The sequence below is a fragment of the Natrix helvetica genome (genome assembly GCF_964273705.1).
Source record: "Natrix helvetica genome assembly, chromosome: 1".
In the NCBI taxonomy this organism is placed as follows: Eukaryota; Metazoa; Chordata; class Lepidosauria; order Squamata; family Natricidae; genus Natrix; species Natrix helvetica.
In genome coordinates, this window is record NC_138548.1 from 358,250,179 (window position 1) to 358,268,341 (window position 18,163).

The window sequence follows — 18,163 nt, forward strand, 5'->3', positions numbered from 1 at the left end:
ACCTGAGGGTAGAACAAGAAGCAATGGGTGGAAGCTAATCAAGGAGAGAGGCAACTTAGAACTGAGGAGGAATTTCCTGCCAGTGAGAACAATTAATCAGTGGAACAGCTTGCCTCTAGAGGTTCTGAATGCCCCAACACTGGAAGTCTTTAAGAAGATGTTGAATAGCCATTTGTCTGAAACCGTATAGGGTTTCCTGCCTAGGCAGGGGGTTGGACTAGAAGACCTCCAAGGTCCCTTCCAACTCTACTATTGTATTATTGTATTATTAAATAAGGAACATTCAAGGGTACTGATTGCTCCCTTGGTGTTAGAAGACAGGCAGAACTAAAGTTAAGTGTCAACTATCTAGAATGAAATCAAAGTCAATAGTTCTGGGTGACCTTCTGTAGCAATCTCTGGAGAGAAAAAGCCACATCTGTTGAACTATCTTCATCTAGCATCACTTTCTGGACATGTACTGGCAGGAAGGAGCACAACCACTACAGAATATTGTCCCAGGGGGAGGATCTGTTATTTTTCACTTGCATGATTTTTCCCCCTTCTGCCCCACTGCACATGCAGCCCAGAAGAAGATCCCTAGAGGAGAAATTGTTCCTCCTTCTAATTATCACCATCCCAGTCTTTGATACTTCCTTGCTACTTCTCCAGTGACTGCCTTTGATGTAAACATCAGACTGCAGCAATGGGGATGGGAATCTTACATCAGAGAGAGATAAGGGCCTCAGGTCGTACACCCTGTGCGACGCAAGTTTTGTGAAAGGCAGGGACCGTGCACTTGAATGTACCTTTCCCTCCTTTTTCCAGGGGGAAATCGGTTTGTCTCTTTTCGAATCATGAAAGCCACCAGCATTTCCATCTTGTGAGAGGAGCTCTACATTCTTCTAACTCCTCTTGCTGTTCATGGCTTTACAAATGGGAGAGGGGATTGATTCAGCCTTATCAATTATGATGCGGCTGCTTCTGCTTCTGATGCTGTTGATGCCGCAGACGTTCTCCCAGAAGCTTAGAATGAGGTGCCCACTGACTTTGCAGCACAAAGGTGAAAACAAGCCGTGGAGCTATTACAGGCCAGGAGACCATCTCATCAGTGTCGTGATCACGGCAACAATAACATCGCCTACAACATCACCTTTCAGCATGGACCCTTATAGTCAGTCTCAGTTGTAAGTCATTCAAACTGATGGTTCACTCCATTGGAAGTTGTTGTTGTTGTTGTTCTTCTTCTTCTTCTTCTTCTTCTTCTTCCTTCTTCCTTCTTCCTTCTTCTTCTTCTTCTTCTTCTTCTTCTTCCTTCTTCCTTCTTCTTCTACTTCTTCTTCTTCTACTACTTCTTCTTTCTTCTTTCTTCTTCTTTCTTCTTCTTTCTTCTTCTTCTTCTTCTTCCTTCTTCTTCCTTCTTCTTCTTCTTCTTCTTCTTCTTCTCCTCCTCCTCCTTCTTCTTCTTCTTTTCTTCTTCTTCTTTCTTCTTCTTCACTTTCTCCTAGATTGCAGGACCTGTCTAAATTCTTGAATTTTTCAGAGTATAAGACGCACCTTTTTCCCTCCCAAAAAAAGGCTGAAGATCTGGGTGCATCTTATACACTGAATACAGCATTTTTTGCCTCCCTAAACCCCGACCTCTTCACCAAAATGGCTGGGCATAGCTTTTAGGAGGCTTTCAGAGAGCTCTTGGGGGCTGGGGAGGGCAGAAATGAGCAAAACACTGGCTGACTTTTGGTCAATTGTGCCCCCCCCCCAGCCCCTAGGAACACTCTATAAGCCTCCTAAAGTCTATCCATGCCTTTTTGTAGGGGGGAAGAGCCCGCTTTTGCAAAAAAAAATGGGGCGTCTTTGGGAGGTTTGCGGAGTGCAAAAACTTTTTTTTTATTTGCCTCTTCAAAACCTTGGTGCATCTTATACTCCGAAAAATACAGTATTCCTGATTCTGAACCCTGATGGAGGACCAGTTCCATCCCATCACCCCAACACTCATGAAAATGAAATATTAATGGATGGCTATAATTGGCCTGTGGTTTTGCATTGGTACTGGCTTAAGATTCAGTATGCTTGTAGAAACAAAGAGGATCGAATTTTGAAAAGTATTTTTATTGCTGTTCGTGATAATATGAGTGGGTGTTTGTTTGTTTTTACTCTAGTTTCCCTCTTGATAAGTCAAGAATCCTATGCTTCATTTTTGCTGTTCAAATGGTCAGTAAGAATTCCCGGCTCCTGCAGAATCTCACACTTGGCTACAACATCCAGGACAACTATTTGAACACCGTTGGCACTTCAGACGCCTTGCTGGACATGCTCTCTACTGGAGAAGCCAACGTTCCCAACTACAGCTGTGGAAGGAAGGACAACCTTTTGGCTGTGCTTGATGGAGCTTCCAGGGACATCTCCATCCAGATGTCAACATTAATAGGCCCCTACAAAGTCCCACAGGTGTCTCTGGGTACTTTTCTATGGGTGAAGTGAGAGGGGTGGTGGAGGTTGAACAATATATCCAACCATATCATCTAGGGGGGATTCAAGAGGAGAAATTTCCTGACAGTGAGAACAATTAATCAGTGGAACAGCTTGCCTCCAGAAGTTGTGAATGCCCCAACACTGGAAGTCTTTAAGAAGATGTTAGATAGCCATTTGTCTGAAACGGAATAGGGTTTCCTGCCTAGGCAGGGGGTTGGACTAGAAGACCTCCAAGGTCCCTTCCAACTCTACTATTGTATTGTAAGAGGCACATTTCACTAGGACCATTGGAGATGTCATGGCCTTAAATTGGGATCCTTAGTGGGGAGGGGGCAAAGTTCAAAGCAGCCAGATTCTCTCATGACACCATCCCCATTGCTTTGGGGGCTTCTGCTGCACACTTGTGAAAGTGAGGAGAGGCTCTGTGTTCACTAATGGATCTTTTGTACAATAGACAAGTGAAGCACAAAAGAGTTTTCTGTACAAAAGGAAGGTACAGCAGTATTGCTTGTGTTTTGTCCATCATTTCAGCCATAATAATGATATTTTAAAGTTGAACAAATTCCAATTAGTAAGAAGAATCTTTATGGAACTAAACATTTCAGCTGACATCTGCACGTGTGCATCCCATTGTGGTAAATTGTAATACAAAATATGGTTTGCATTTTTAATTATTAATGCAATACAATACAATAGCAGAGTTGGAAGGGACCTTGGAGGCCTTCTAGTCCAACCCCCTGCCTAGGCAGGAAACCCTATACCGTTTCAGACAAATGGCTATCCAACATCTTCTTAAAGACTTCCAGTGTTGGGGCATTCACAACTTCTGGAGGCAAGCTGTTCCACTGATTAATTGTTCTAACTGTCAGGAAGTTTCTCCTCAGTTCTAAGTTGCTTCTCTCCTTGATTAGTTTCCACCCATTGCTTCTTGTTCTACCCTCAGGTGCTTTGGAAAATAGTTTGACTCCCTCTTCTTTGTGGCAACCCCTGAGATATTGGAACAATGCTATCATGTCTCCCCTAGTCCTTCTTTCCATTGAGCTAGACATACCCAGTTCCTGCAACCGTTCTTCATATGTTTCAGCCTCCAGTCCCCTAATCATCTTTGTTGCTCTTCTCTGCACTTTTTCTAGAGTCTCCACATCTTTTTTACATCGTGGCGACCAGAACTGAATGCAGTATTCCAAGTGTGGCTTTTCCAAGGCATTATAAAGTATTAACACTTCACGTGATCTTGATTCTATCCCTCTGTTGATGCAGCCAAGAACTGTGTTGGCTTTTTTGGCAGCTGCTGCACACTGCTGGCTCATATTTAAATGGTTGTCCACTAGGACTCCAAGATCCCTTTCACAGTTACTACTGTTGAGCAAGGTACCACCTATACTGTACCTGTGCATTCCGTTTTTGTTGCCTAAATGTAGATCCTTACTCTTATTCTTTTTTACTTAATGTTTTGTATTCCATATAGTCTTGTTAATAATTTGTTTTTAATATTTTGCACCTTGACATTGCCTAGTGGCTAATCAACAATATACTTATTCTAATATATATTCTAATATATTCATAATAGAATATGCTAGAATATACTATTCTATTATATTCACTGCCAGGGTTCCAAATAGCCTCCTTAAATAAATAACACTCCAAGGCCAGAGGTTCCTCAAAGATCTCATTTATTAAAAGAGTCATGTTGGCACATCTGGGAAAACCCGAATCTGAAAGTTTCCAGGTTTTCCCACCAGTTGAAAGTTCAAGATCCTGCCCCTACACCCACAAGTCCATCACATGGTCCAATCTTTTACTGCCACGAAGACAGATTCCTCCCATCCACATCCAGGCAGGTGCAGAGACAAAAGTGACCTTGAGTTTCTCAGAAGAATGTTATTATGACTACACATCACCCAACTCTGTATAATCCCCCACGTCCATTCTCCCACAGCAGAAAGAGGGGCAGGCCTGAAATCCAAAAGGCAAAAGATAGTTTCCAGGCCTGACATTCATATTGATTTATTACAAGATAATATTTAGGACTTGATCTGAACCCAAATATAACACAACAGTCTTCATTGCTTTTTCAGATCAGTGAGAGAATTGCTTCAAAGGCTCTGAGTGATAAAACTCAATTCCCTTTTTTCCATCGGATGCTCCCCAAAAAAGGGTTCCTCTACCCAGGAATTGTCCAACTGCTCCTCCATTTTGGATGGACTTTGATTGGCCTCTTTGCTTCAGACACAGAGAATGGAGAGGATTTCATGAAGAGATTTACTCTTATGCTTATCAGGAATGGAATTTGTGTTGTCATATCTCAACAGTTCTCAACCGTTGGACACACAATGCCTATCACAGATGCCTTCTATAAGTGGAGACAAGTCAACATCTTTGTTCACTTCATAGAATATGTTTCCATTTTTGACAGAATTTTTCCTTTCCATTCAGCACTTGAAGGGTTGGCAGGACCCATCCAAGAGAAAGTCTGGATCATGACAGGCTTGGGAACATATTCAATGAAAAGACACAGACTTCTCAAATACATTCATAGTATTTGGACCTTTGCTTTTCAGGCGGAAGAAAGGACAAAAGATTCTACCTTCGAACCCTATTTCTTTGTAGATCCCCAGTTTGAAGATCAGTCTTTTCAATGTTCTTTTTCAAAACATGTCTTTTCTATAAAAGGCCGGAAAAGATGCATCCAGAAAGCACCTCTAGAGACCCAAAACGGAAGGAACAGAAGGCGGATATCAAATGCTGACTATGTTTACAGTATTGTTAAGACTCTGGCACATGTCCTTAAAGCTGCGTATTTCTCCAGATCCAGGAGGAGAAGGAAGGAGGGCAGAGAGAGTTTGGAGGCTACAAGGCTGCAGCCGTGGCAGGTATGATGCCCCAACAAGGACCCATCAAACCTAGTTCTTTTGGAGAATGATTCCAAATGAGGAAGGGAACCATCTCAACCTCCTTGAGCTACAAGAGGCCAAGTGATTTGCCAACCTAATCAATAGGGACAATTTTCCAAAGAGTTTATACCATGACAGATAAATGTTGATGTTATACTGTTGATTCTAAAAGAATGTATAAATTTGGAAATAAATTCCTGTATATATGAGTTTGCTATTATTACCATTATATGATTTTAACTTTATAAATTTGAAGACCCCTCTGAGACAATTTAGGCCAATCTCCCCTCCTGCAGGAATACCAGTTAAAGCTTCTCTGATTAATATATATATATGAGGATAACTCATATCTCAGAGAAGAGGTTCTGCCTAGGGCAGGGGTGTCAAACCCGATCCCGTCACAGGCCATATCAGGAGGCTTTTTGCCCTGGGGGTCATCATGGCTGACTGAGTGGGAGTGGCTGGGCCTGGGGCAGCAGGGGCTGGTCATTCACCATCCCCTGGCGGCCCCACGGACCAATTTCAGGGCATATTGCAGGCCAGATCCAGCCTGTGGGCTTTATGTTTGACACGTCTGGTATGGGGAATGATCACATAAGAGATCAGGAACCCACAGCTGCACAACAAACAGAGAAAGAAACTCAGAAAGGATCCTCCCTAACTTTCCAGATTGAAAATAGACTTGATGGAAGATTTGTACATTCAGTCTTGCAGGATTCTCTTAGTTTAGCCCTACAACGAAGTAAAATTAGTTCATCTGGTCAAGATTCTTGCCTGGTTTACCTTGGAGAATTTTAGCATGGTAGCTTTCATCTTGAAAAATCAATGTTTCTGGAAATCAACCTATTGTTTTCAAGGAGTTGATGAATAATCTCTTTTGTTGTTGCTCAATTTATTCATCTGCCACAGAATGTTACTTTTAACTGACCAATCGTGTCAGTGATATTTTGACAATATCACATTTTGCTGAAACATTTTCGTTTAACTATCAAGGCTGTGGTAACATCACTTCTCCCAATGAGGAATATTGGAAAGTTAGACTAGTAGAGCGGGGAAGGGGTGGAGATTCAAATGCAAAGAGATCATGTGGGGTAAGGAACCAAGGTTTCTGCTTTTGAAATTCCTTCCATTCTAGTTCCATCCATTTCTGGAGAAGAATGAGTTTTGCAATCTTTCCCAGAGGAAATTGTACTTGGACCAAAATGGGGATGTAGCAGCGGATCTCAACATCGGGAGCTTGTTGGTTTTCTCCACGAATGATACCATATTACAGAAAGTGGGGAGTTTTGAAAGGCAGAGACTGGTTATCTACCAAACTGCTCTCTCGCGGCTGGAGTTGCTCAACAAGGTGGGCAGAATATTGCTACCTTTTCCGTTTTCAACATCTTAGGATCCATTCCAAGGGGACCTAGTCAGAAATTTCTTTGCTCGTCAATTTTGTTTTTAAGAAATCCAATAAAATGCATACTTAATAGATACTTTAAAATACATTTTATTCCAAAATTTAGTATAAATAGATCATTAGATACAAATGCCATCATGAAAAATGCCCAGGTGGACAGCTGCTGCATTTGACCCAAAAAATGGACCCTGCCCCTGCAAGACACAAGGAGAGGAGGAGGAGGAGGAGGAGGAGGAGGAGGAGGAGGAGGAGGAGGAGGAGGAGGCGGCAGTGGTGGGATTCAAATAATTTAACAATTGGTTCTTTGCCCTAATGATTTCTTCCAACAACCAGTTCTCCAAACTGCTAAGAAACTTAATAACCAGTTCTCTCAAAGTGGTGCGAACTGGCTGAATCCCACTACTGTTCAAGGAGGAGTATAAGTAGATCATTATAGTTTTAAAACATGTATAGATAAAGAATGGAGGAATGTGTATTAATAAGTTTTCCCTTAATGGTTGGAATTTTCCATAGTTCCATCACTCCAGATTTTCTTAAATGGTAAATTACTTTCTTGCAATATAACCCTTAAAAACATTTGGGAACTAGTGAGAAATTTCATATGTTGTTATAATTGGAGCCCAGAGGCAACTTGGCTATTGATCATGTCTACATCTCTTCTCCACGGATGGTGCATCTTAATACATTTTCTTTGGCATTCCTTGTTTCTCTGCTTAGTCTCTGCCTCAGTCCAAGTGTGTGGAAAATTGTCATCCTGGATTTTTCAAGCGGGCACAACAAGGAGAGCCAGTTTGCTGCTATGACTGCATTCCTTGTCCAGAGGGGACCATCTCTACTCAGGAAGGTGGGTCCCGATGAAAAAAAAAAAGACAGGACTCATGAGAGAGGAATTATCCCGAGGGTGATGATGAAAGTGGAAGTTAAAATACAGATTGAAGCCCAAATGATTTTTGTTATTGCTCTTTATTTTCAAGCTGCACAATTTCTTATCAAAAGGGGAGGAAGATCGAAAGAAATTGAAGGAGGGGCTAGGAGAAGATAGGAGGGTGTGGGTTCCTACCGGTTCAGACTGGTTGGCAAGAGTAGGTAGTAACTCGGCCTGCCACGCCCCCAAACAGGTACTATCGGCAGTGCCATAGGCGCCATCTTGTTGTTTGCAGCTTTTTTTTTTTACTACTGTGCATACACGCATTAAACATGCATCAAGTGCCCGAAGAGCATCCCTGAGCCAACCGGCAGTAGCAGAAATCAGAACCCACCCCTAGTGTGGCATATTGGGCATATTACTTACTGCCAAAATAATTGTCTCTTCTACTTTATAGTTGAGATGTGACATGCCACATTTACCTTCTGGAAATATCTGGTTTCTTTGAGGAATTATCTTAGATTCACCACCCAGGATCATTACGGAAATACAATACAATACAACACAATAGCAGAGTTGGAGGGGGCCTTGGAGGTCTTCTAGTCCAACCCCCTGCCTAGGCAGGAAACCCTATACCGTTTCAGACAAATGGCTATCCAACATCTTCTTAAAGACTTCCAGTGTTGGGGCATTCACAACTTCTGGAGGCAACTTCTGTTCCACTGATTAATTGTTCTAACTGTCAAGCTACTACCATTTTGTGTCTTTGTGAAGATATTTCTGGTCCACAATGAAGTGTTGTGAACAGTTATGAGTGCACCTCATTCCACATATATTATTATGTTCCCAGTAGCCATTCTAATTATTTGCAGAATCAGCTTTATCTGCCAGCAAGTAGATTTCACAAGATAGGCATCTTTTGAGTCCAATATATTAAAAAGGGCCATCTGGAAGGACTGAGGAAGAAAGATTAAGTGTTTCATTATTTATATTATATTTAATAATTTAGGTTGCTAGGAAAGTACTCAACATTAAGCAGAAAATCATTCAGGTTCTAGGACTAACCCCAATTTCATAGACCTTAGCTGTAAAGATTTTAGGAAAAAGACATTCTTCTTATCTTTCTGTGGAGATGCTAATAAATGGATCTTGCAAAATGTTCCTATTAACAACTTTTCTCCCAAAGGTGGTATTTCTTGAAAGCTAAAAGGACAGAATATTTTTAAATGTTTGTTTTTGTTTCTTCAGATACAGAAAAATGCACCAAGTGCCCAGATGATAAATATCCAAATGAGGACCGAGTCCAATGTATCCCCAAAATTATAACCTTCCTGTCTTATGACGATCATCTGGGCATCATCCTGGTCTCTTTTGCCCTGCACTTGTTCCTAACCACAGGACTCGTTTTAACTATATTCATTAAATATAGAGAAACTCCCATTGTCAAAGCCAACAACCGGGACCTCTCTTACATCCTCCTGGTCTCCCTCCTGCTTTGCTTCTTGTCTTCTTTTTTCTTTATTGGTCAACCAAGGAAAACCACTTGCCTTCTACGACAAACTTTTTTCAGCACTCTCTTCTCGGTTGCTGTTTCTTCTCTCTTGGCCAAAACAACCACGGTGGTGCTGGCTTTCCTGGCCACAAAACCAGGAAACCGAGTGAAGAGATGGTTGGGGAAGACTTTGACCAACTCTATCATCCTTTCCTGTTCTGCTGTCCAAATTATCATTTGTTCCATCTGGTTGGGAGTTTCTCCCCCATTCCCTGACTCTGACCTTCACTCCCAGCCTGGAGAGATCATCCTGCAATGCAACGAAGGATATGTTGTCATGTTCTACACCACCCTTAGCTACATGGGCTTCCTGGCTGCCATCTGCTTCACGGTGGCTTTCCTGGCCAGGAATCTCCCTGGGTCCTTCAACGAAGCCAAGCTGATCACCTTCAGCATGTTGGTTTTCTGCAGTGTCTGGGTGACATTTGTGCCCACCTACCTGAGCACCAAAGGGAAATATATGGTGGCTGTTCAGGTCTTCTCCATCTTGGCCTCCAATGCTGGTCTGTTGGGCTGCATTTTCATTCCCAAGTGCTACATTATCATTCTGAGGCCAGACCTGAATACAAAGGAACAGCTTACGACCAAAAAAAAATGTAGAAATGTGAGACAGATGAATTTTAAGTTTCAACACTTCCCAGCTGTCCACACCTAGAAAATAGTCCAAGTTGTTCTCCATACATGAGGGGACCAACAATACTTAAAGAGTGATTGGAAAATATTGTCCCCAACTTTGTACAGTAAAATTCTAAGATATCCACTGAGCATTTTTGAATCCTCAAGGCACCAGATCTGTCCAGTGGCCTTAGCCTACCTGAGGCTTAGAATGCCACACCTAGATTTTGGAGACATGACACTTGTGCAATGGGAATCTTGTTGATATGTCAGCAATATATAGTGTGGTTGGGTGGGAGGCTTTAAAAATGCAAAATTTTAGTTGTGGTTTTTAGGGACTTGATCCTTTCAATCCCCTCCAGGGAAGAGCCCAAGTCATCTTTTTGGCGACCTTCTTGTTTAGCCTTCCTCTGAAAAATTGGTGTTTGGAATAAAGAAAGTGAAATGCTTTATCTTCAAATTGTGTAAAAGAAGCAGAAGGGGCCTGAATGCCACTGAATTTTGTTCTCTCAAAACAGAGTTGATCTGAAAAAGAATGGGGAAAAAATGACATTAACAGTATGCAACAGTGTCAGCTGCTTTTTTCACAGAAACAGAAAAGTAAAATTATTATAAACATGGTGGGGGTTATGAAGAAGCAAGCGATTTCTCCTCTCAGAGAGAGAAACTTTGGTGCAGGGATTGTTTATCTTCTCATTTTGTTCAGATGTGGCAGCCGTTCCTACTGACCCCATGCGGCATGGAAAATAGGCTGCAGAACATTAAGCAGGGATGGGCTGCTGGGGGTTTGCAGGGGTTCAGGAGAACCTCTAAGATTCTGGGCAGTTCAGAGAACCCCTAAATCCCACTCCTGGCTGGCCCCACCCACCCCACCCTGCCCCTGCCAGGAATCCCCACACAGCCTCTTTTGGATGCAGGTAAATGCAGAGTGCCCGCAGGGGCTTGGAGAGGGCAAAAAACAGGCGTACTGGAAGTTTGGGAGGGGCTCCAGAGCCTGGGGATGCCATTTTTGCCCTCCTGGAGGCTCGAAGAAAGCCTCTGGAGGCCGGGGAGGGCAAAAACGCCCCCCGCCGTGGTGCAGGAGGCTGACTATGCCATGCCCGCCCAGCCACTGGGCAGAGAACCTCTTGCTAAGATTGTTGAAGCCCATCCCTGATTAGACATATACCTCCTGGATTTTGTAGGAGGCCAACATGGTGGCAATCTGAGAGGAGATGTCAGTCTTAGTCCCTTCAAGGACAATGAAAAAGTCCTTCACCTATAATTATGAACATTGGCCTCCATTGCCGAGAGCAGGTCCAACACAACGTCTCAAGTCATTCTGGCATTCGAATAATCCTCACTGAAGTTGCAACACAGGTCAGATGTACATTGCAGAGGAGTTGAAGATCATGGAACAATCTCTTGGATGGTAATTAGAAAGGAGAGGACTTTCCGGTTGCAGATGGATGGCTTTCTAATAAAGTTTAATCTAAACTAAATTACAACAGAGAAAACCTAAAAGAAAGAGAGAAATATTTCAAACTCTCTGTTTAAAGTTACATTGTGACTTTCTTTTTTCTATAATCTATCCCAGTGATGGCGAACCTATGGCACGCGTGCCACAGGTGGCATGCGGAGCCATTTGTCAGGGCACGCGAGGCGCTGCTCTGTCAGCTGGCCAGCGCGCATGCACGCGCTGGCCAGTTGAGTTCACCTTTTTAAAAGCCATTTTTCGCCCTCCCCAGGCTCCAGAGGCTTTATAGGAGCCTGGGGAGGGCAAAAAGAACCTCCCCCGCCCTCCCAGAGGGCCTCCGGAGGCTTCAGGGACCATCCGGAGGCTTTCCTGAAGCCTTCGGAACGCTTAAAACCACCCTCCAAGCAAACCGGAAGTGACTTCCGGTTTGCTCGGAGGGTGGTTTTAAGCGTTCCGAAGGCTTCAGGGACCGTCCGGAGGCTTCCCTGATGCCTTCGGAGCGCTTTAAACGACCGTCCGAGCAAACCGGGAGTCACTTCCGGTTTGCTCGGCGGGTGGTTTTAAGCATTCCGAAGGCTTCAGGGACCATCCGGAGCAGTGGTGGGTTCCTACCGGTTCGCACCGGATCGCGCGAACCGGTTGAAGACCGAACCCGGAAGTAACCGGGAACCGGCACCGGTCCTGTCACTTTATCCCCATTGCCATCCCAACGGAGCTCGCTCGCTCCCCCGCCCGTCCGCACTAAGCTAGCTAGCCCAGCTAGCCGCTCATTGATTGGCTGGAGTTCAGCCAATCAGTGAGTGGGCTGGAGGCGACCCGCTTTCAAAACTCCCTTCTCTTCGCTGGGAGCTTGCTGCTTCCCTCAGGTAAGCAACTAAGCACGAGGGGGGGTGGCGGGAGGCTTGCTTTGCCGAGGAAAGGCCTCTGGGCCTTTCCGAGACGAAGCGCCCTGCTCGCGTGGGCGACGCGGCCGGCGGGAGGCTTGCTTTGCCGAGGAAAGGCCTCTGGGCCTTTCCGAGACGAAGCGCTGTGCTCGCGTGGGCGGCGCAGCAGCCCGGAGCTTTGCATTGTCTCGGAAATGCCTTCGGGCCTTTCCGAGACAAAGCGCCGTGCTCTCGTGGGCGGCACAGCCGCCCGGAGCTTTGCATCGTCTCGGAAATGCCTTCGGGCCTTTCCGAGACGAAGCACCGTGCTCGCGTGGGCGGCGCAGCCGCCCGGAGCTTTGCATCGTCTCGGAAATGCCTTCGGGCCTTTCCGAGATGAATCGCTGTGCTCGCGTGGGCGGCGCAGCCGCCCGGAGCTTTGCATCGTCTCGGAAAGGCCTTTGGGCCTTTCCGATACGAAGCACCGGGCTGGCGTGGGTGGCAAGCCTCCGCGAGGCTAGGCCAAAAGCCCCACCCCACCCCTCTCTAGCCCTAAGCAGTCTTAAACATTCTTACCTGTCCTGCTGCCTCTCTGCCTGTCTGCTGCCTGTTGCATCCATCCATCGCATCGGAGAGCTGCTGATTCTGCCTGCTGGTAAGTAACCTGGCTTTTTTTCTTTTATTTTTTAAATGTATTTTAAAATAATATTTTATTTATTGTGCATAGAATTTTTAAAAATAATTTTACTTAAAAGTATTGAGTGTAGAATATTTTAAAATGGTTTACTTCAATTTATTGTGTGTGGATTCTTTTTTTAAAATTGTCTTAGACTATTTAAAAAAAGATTCTATCCAAAATAAATTAAAATAAACCATTTTAAAATATTCTATACTCAATACTTTAAAATGTATTGTGCATATAATTGTTTTAAATTGTTTAATTGTAGTATGGAATATTTTTAATGGTTTCATTTTAAATTATTGTGTGTGGAATAGTTTGAAATGGTTACAGTATAAATTATTGCTGGTGGAATAATGGTTACAGTTGGTACAATACCTTAAAATAGTTATAGTATAAATTATTGCTGGTGGAATACTTAACAATGGTTTTTAAGGATTTTTTTTTATTTATAGAATATCTTTTTTAAATTATTGTTTCGGAATTTTTATGTTTTAATTGTTTATAATATATATTTACTACAAGAAATGTTATTCCTTTTTGCAAATGTTTTATTTATGATGCAATATGTTGCTTTTAAGTGTACAGGTTGGTGTATGGTATGTGTCTCAAGGTGGCTTCTTTTCTATGGGCAGGCCAGGTTGGTGCAAGGCAGCTTTGCCAGATTTTGTGTGTTTCTGTGTGATACCTGGTTGTTTATGTAATTGTGATGTGGTTGCTGGTTCTGTGAGCTTCCTGGCACTGTCCTTTATAATTTCCCACAATGCCTTGATGGTTTTGATTCCAGTGGCTTTGTCTTTCCTGTCCTTAGGGTTAGGGGGAAAAAAACACTGGTTTCATTTGCAGTCTTTGGGGGGGGGACGACAAAAAGGAGAAAGAGGGAGGAGGTGGGAGAAAGTGGGATCCTTGCTGCTTTCTGAGCTTGGTGGTTTTTTTACAGACATTTCACTACCAAACTAGGTAACATCATCAGTGCTAGATGGGGTTGTGGGGAAAGGAGGAGGAGGAGAAGTCGAAGGACAAAAAGGAAAAAGATAAGGAGGGAGAGGACTGTGGGGTCCTTTGGCGTTCTCTGAACTTGGTGGTTTTTAATTATTTTTAGGGAATTTTTATTTATTTATTGTTTATAGAAAGTTTATTACAAGAAATGTTATTCCTTCTTGCAAATGTTTTATTTGTGATGCAATATGTTGCTTTTAAGTGTACAGGTTGGTGTATGGTATGTGTCTCAAGGTGGCTTCTTTTCTATGGGCAGGCCAGGTTGGTGCAAGGCAGCTTTGCCAGATTTTGTGTGTTTCTGTGTGATACCTGGTTGTTTATGTAATTGTGATGTGGTTGCTGGTTCTGTGAGCTTCCTGGCACTGTCCTTTATAATTTCCCACAATGCCTTGATGGTTTTGATTCCAGTGGCTTTGTCTTTCCTGTTCTTAGGGTTAGGGAAAAAAACTGGTTTCATCTGCAGTCTTTTGGGGGGAAATTGTTTGTGTGTGTGTGTGTGTGTGTGTGTGTGTGTGTGTTTTCCTGGCACTGTCATAGTTTGTGTTTGTGGGTATGTAATGTCCCGCAGTTATCTACACATTAATAATGATCAAGTGCTAATAATATTTCCTTATACATTTTAGTGACCTTTCCTTTCATAATTGGTGTTTTCTTTCATACTTTTAGATTTCTAATTGCTGTTTTTGTTAGTTAGCAATTGATAAAACAAATTCCACGTGAAAAAGTATTCAAAGCCTTCTTGGTTTTAATTGTCAATTTATTCATTCTTGCACATTCTAATATTTATTCATTTTCATATCTTTGTTTTTTCCACTGTTGTGCAAACACAATTCCAACAGCTGTTAACATGTGTAAAATTAAATATGTATTTATTCCCTTTGAAATACAAGTAGTAAGTAGTAAGCTACTTACCTTCTGTAAGTAGCTCTTTTATTGTTTTGTGTACTTATTTTAATCTTATTTAAGTAGTAAGTGCACAAAATAATAAATTTCCTTTTTTATATCTTCTTTTTGTAGATCATTCATTGGGGCAAAAAATTCAGTGACATTGTCTTGGCCACTCCCATCCGGTCACATGGCTGCCAAGCCACTCCCACCCGGTCACATGGCCGGCAAGCCACTCCCACCAGGTCACATGGCTGTCAAGCCACTCCCACAAAGGAGGCCACACCCACAGAGTAGGTTCCAAAAAATTTTGAAACCCACCACTGATCCGGAGGCTTCCCTGATGTCTTCGGAGCGCTTAAAACCAACCTCCAAGCAAACCGGAAGTCACTTCCGGTTTGCTCGGAGGATCATTTGAGCGCTCCGAAGGCTTCAGGAAAGCCTCCGGACGGTCCCTGAAGCCTCCGGAGGGCCTCCGGGGGGCGGTGGAGGCTCTTTTCTCCCTCCCCAGGCTCCTATAAAGCCTCTGGAGCCTGGGGAGGGTGAAAAAAGCATGTAAAAATGGGGGGGGTCGCGTGTTGTGCGCGCATGCACACTGGGGGGTCGCGCATTGCATTATGGGTGTGGCACGCCCGCACACGCCCCCCCTGCGCTCCCACTTGTGGCACGCGAGCCAAAAAAGGTTTGCCATCGCTGACCTATACTGTACCTATGCATTTCGTTTTTCTTGCCTAAATGTAGAACGTTACTCTTTTCACCATTGAATTTCATATTATTTCATAGCACCCAATGTTCAAGTTTGTCAAGATCCTTCTGTATCTTAAACCTATCCTCTGGAGTGTTGGTTATTCCTGCCACCTTGGTGTCATCTGCAAATTTGATGAGTTCCCCATTTATTCCCTCATCTAAATCATTGATGAAGACAATGAAGAGTACTTTTGAGAGCTGTTATTTTTCTTCTTCATTGGTATTGTGCTAGACTGGGCTTTTATAATCTCACTTTTCAAAATTTCCCAAGCTTCTTGAGTTGCTTTCCCCTTGAGGATTCTCATCCATGGAATCCTTCCTAAGCTCTAAGTTTATTGAAATTAGATCTCTTAAGTCAAAGACTCTAGTTTGACTTTGTTCTACTACTTGTGCTTGCATAATGTTGAATTCCAATATTGCATGATCACTTGCCCCCAAGGTTCCTGTAGCTTCAACACCTTCTATCATTTTCTCTCTGTTAGTTAGAATTAAGTCCAATATGGCTGGTCTTCTTGTTCCCTTCTGTACTTTTTGGGAACAAAGTTGTCTGCTAGATTTGTTAGGAACCTGTTGGATCTTCTACTTGGTGCAGAGTTTGTCTCCCAGTTGATGTGAGGGTACTTAAAATCCCCCATTACTATTGTGATGTACTTCCTACACATTTTAGTTAGCTGATTAGCAAAAAGGTCACCTATTTCCTCTGTTTGTTTGGGTGGCCTATAGTATAGACTATGGCAATGTCATCCCCCCCCCCCCTTTAATAATGACCCAAATGCATTCAAGATAATTTTCATTTCACTTTCCCGTTTTGTTCCTTATGTACTAGTAAAACCTCTGAAGTCTACAACCTATACTACTAAGTTCCTACCCCAAGCTCTGGAAATCATTCTGCACAGAAAGTACATCTTTTTGGGACAGATCATTTGTACCAAAATGTATAACACCATCAACATCATAGTCCTTACTGGTATTCTTGAATATCTTAAGAATATGCCTCTTGTCTCTGCTGGCATAGCACCTGGCAAAAAAACTGACCTCTTTCAAAACCTCCATATCCTTTCCTAAATTTACATCCCTTACAATGGAATCACAAACCAGAAGGTGGCTTCTCCTTTTGGATACCTTGCTCTTCTTGTGTGACTAATGTGTTAATACCTGTTTCACACTTTCCCCTTTCCAAAGTAAGTTCTTCATCTTGGACCACGATCCCCTGCTTATTTGAGTTATCATTATCACAACTAGCTTGACCTGTCACTTTAGTGTCCCTATTAAGGTCAGCAAGGGCAATGTATCTGTTATGCTGGGACACAGCGAAAGCTTTGTGTTTTTGATTCACAGCTCTCACCCTGTCCGACAGTGTTCCAATATCTCAGAGGTTGCCACCATAAGAGGGAGTCAAACTATTCTCCAAGGCACCTGAGGGTAGAACAAGAAGCAATGGGTGGAAACTAATCAAGGAGAGAAGCAACTTAGAACTGAGGAGAAATTTCCTGACAGTTAGAACAATTAATCAGTGGAACAGAAGTTGCCTCCAGAAGTTGTGAATGCCCCAACACTGGAAGTCTTTAAGAAGAGATTGCACAACCATTTGTCTGAAATGGTATAGGGTTTCCTGCCTAGGCAGGGGGTTGGACTAGAAGACCTCCAAGGTCCCTTCCAACTCTGTTATTCTATTCTAGATCCCACAGTTGTCCATACTGCCCTTTTCCTGCAGGATCGTTGTGAAGGGGTCTGATACTGCGGCAGCTCGATAGAGTGGAATGGCTGAATTGGGCACCTAATTTCTGCTTGGAGAGCACAAATTAGAGAATCTAGACGGGTAATCTGTCCATGCAGACTAGTAACTGGTCTACAAATAGGACTGAATCCAAATTTGAAAAGAGTACTGCGAAAGACAGCTGCAAAACAAGAATTGCACTGAACCAAGCTGGTCATTTTGAGATAAAATAAAATCACAATATCAAGCGAAACTAACCCTGAATGTATTATTGCTATTTTTGGTGCATAGTTATACGGTTCTATATAGGGCCGCTACCTTTGTCCTCTGTACTCCCTCTCAGACTCCCCACTCACAGCCAGCAGCCCCTCCCACCAGCCTCTGGGAAGTGAAAATGCAATGGAGGAATTTCACTCTACCTTTGTTCTCTAGTTTGGCTAACAAAACGTCTGCAAAACAACCATGCTCAGACAGCACCAAGAACCCCTCATCCCAACCCTGATCTACAAATATTCTCCCATCTGTATTCTGCATTTCATGCAGTCCTATACAATCTCTCTATGACTCATCTAGGTTCTTCTTGAATGCTTGGCAAAATAGTCATTTTCCTCTAAAAGAACCTTCCTTGGTAGCTACTGCCTTTGGACAAAGCTAGTAGGTTGAAAGGAATAGATATTTCCACAGCACAGGGAGCTTGTAAAGGTTTGTGGGAATCCCCTTGAGGGACAAGGGAAACAGATGCTACTCAGGGAAATATCAAATAAAAGGTGGAATCGGCAGTTGCATAACTGGCAAGGAAGGAATCTTAAAAACAATGTGCATTGATGTATCAGACAGTTATTTAATGATTTATTCAATGCATATGCCCTCCATCTCACAGTGAGAAGTAACTTTAAGGGACGGCAGATTTGGACTTTCAGTCTTTTATTATAAAATATTTATTATATGTACAATTTTATTAATGCAGCCTTACAACAGAGTATGAATAGTAGTAAGTACAATAGCCCTACAAAGGAGTTAGCCTATCTGGCCATGATT

The 18,163-nt window shown here is 43.0% G+C and overlaps 1 protein-coding gene across 1 annotated transcript in view; it reads left to right on the forward strand.

Moving 5' to 3' along the window:
• Positions 1–18,163, forward strand: part of LOC309397387 (uncharacterized protein) — a 275,961-nt gene that overhangs the window by 200,404 nt on the left and 57,394 nt on the right. The gene's annotated exons all lie outside the window — the stretch shown is intronic.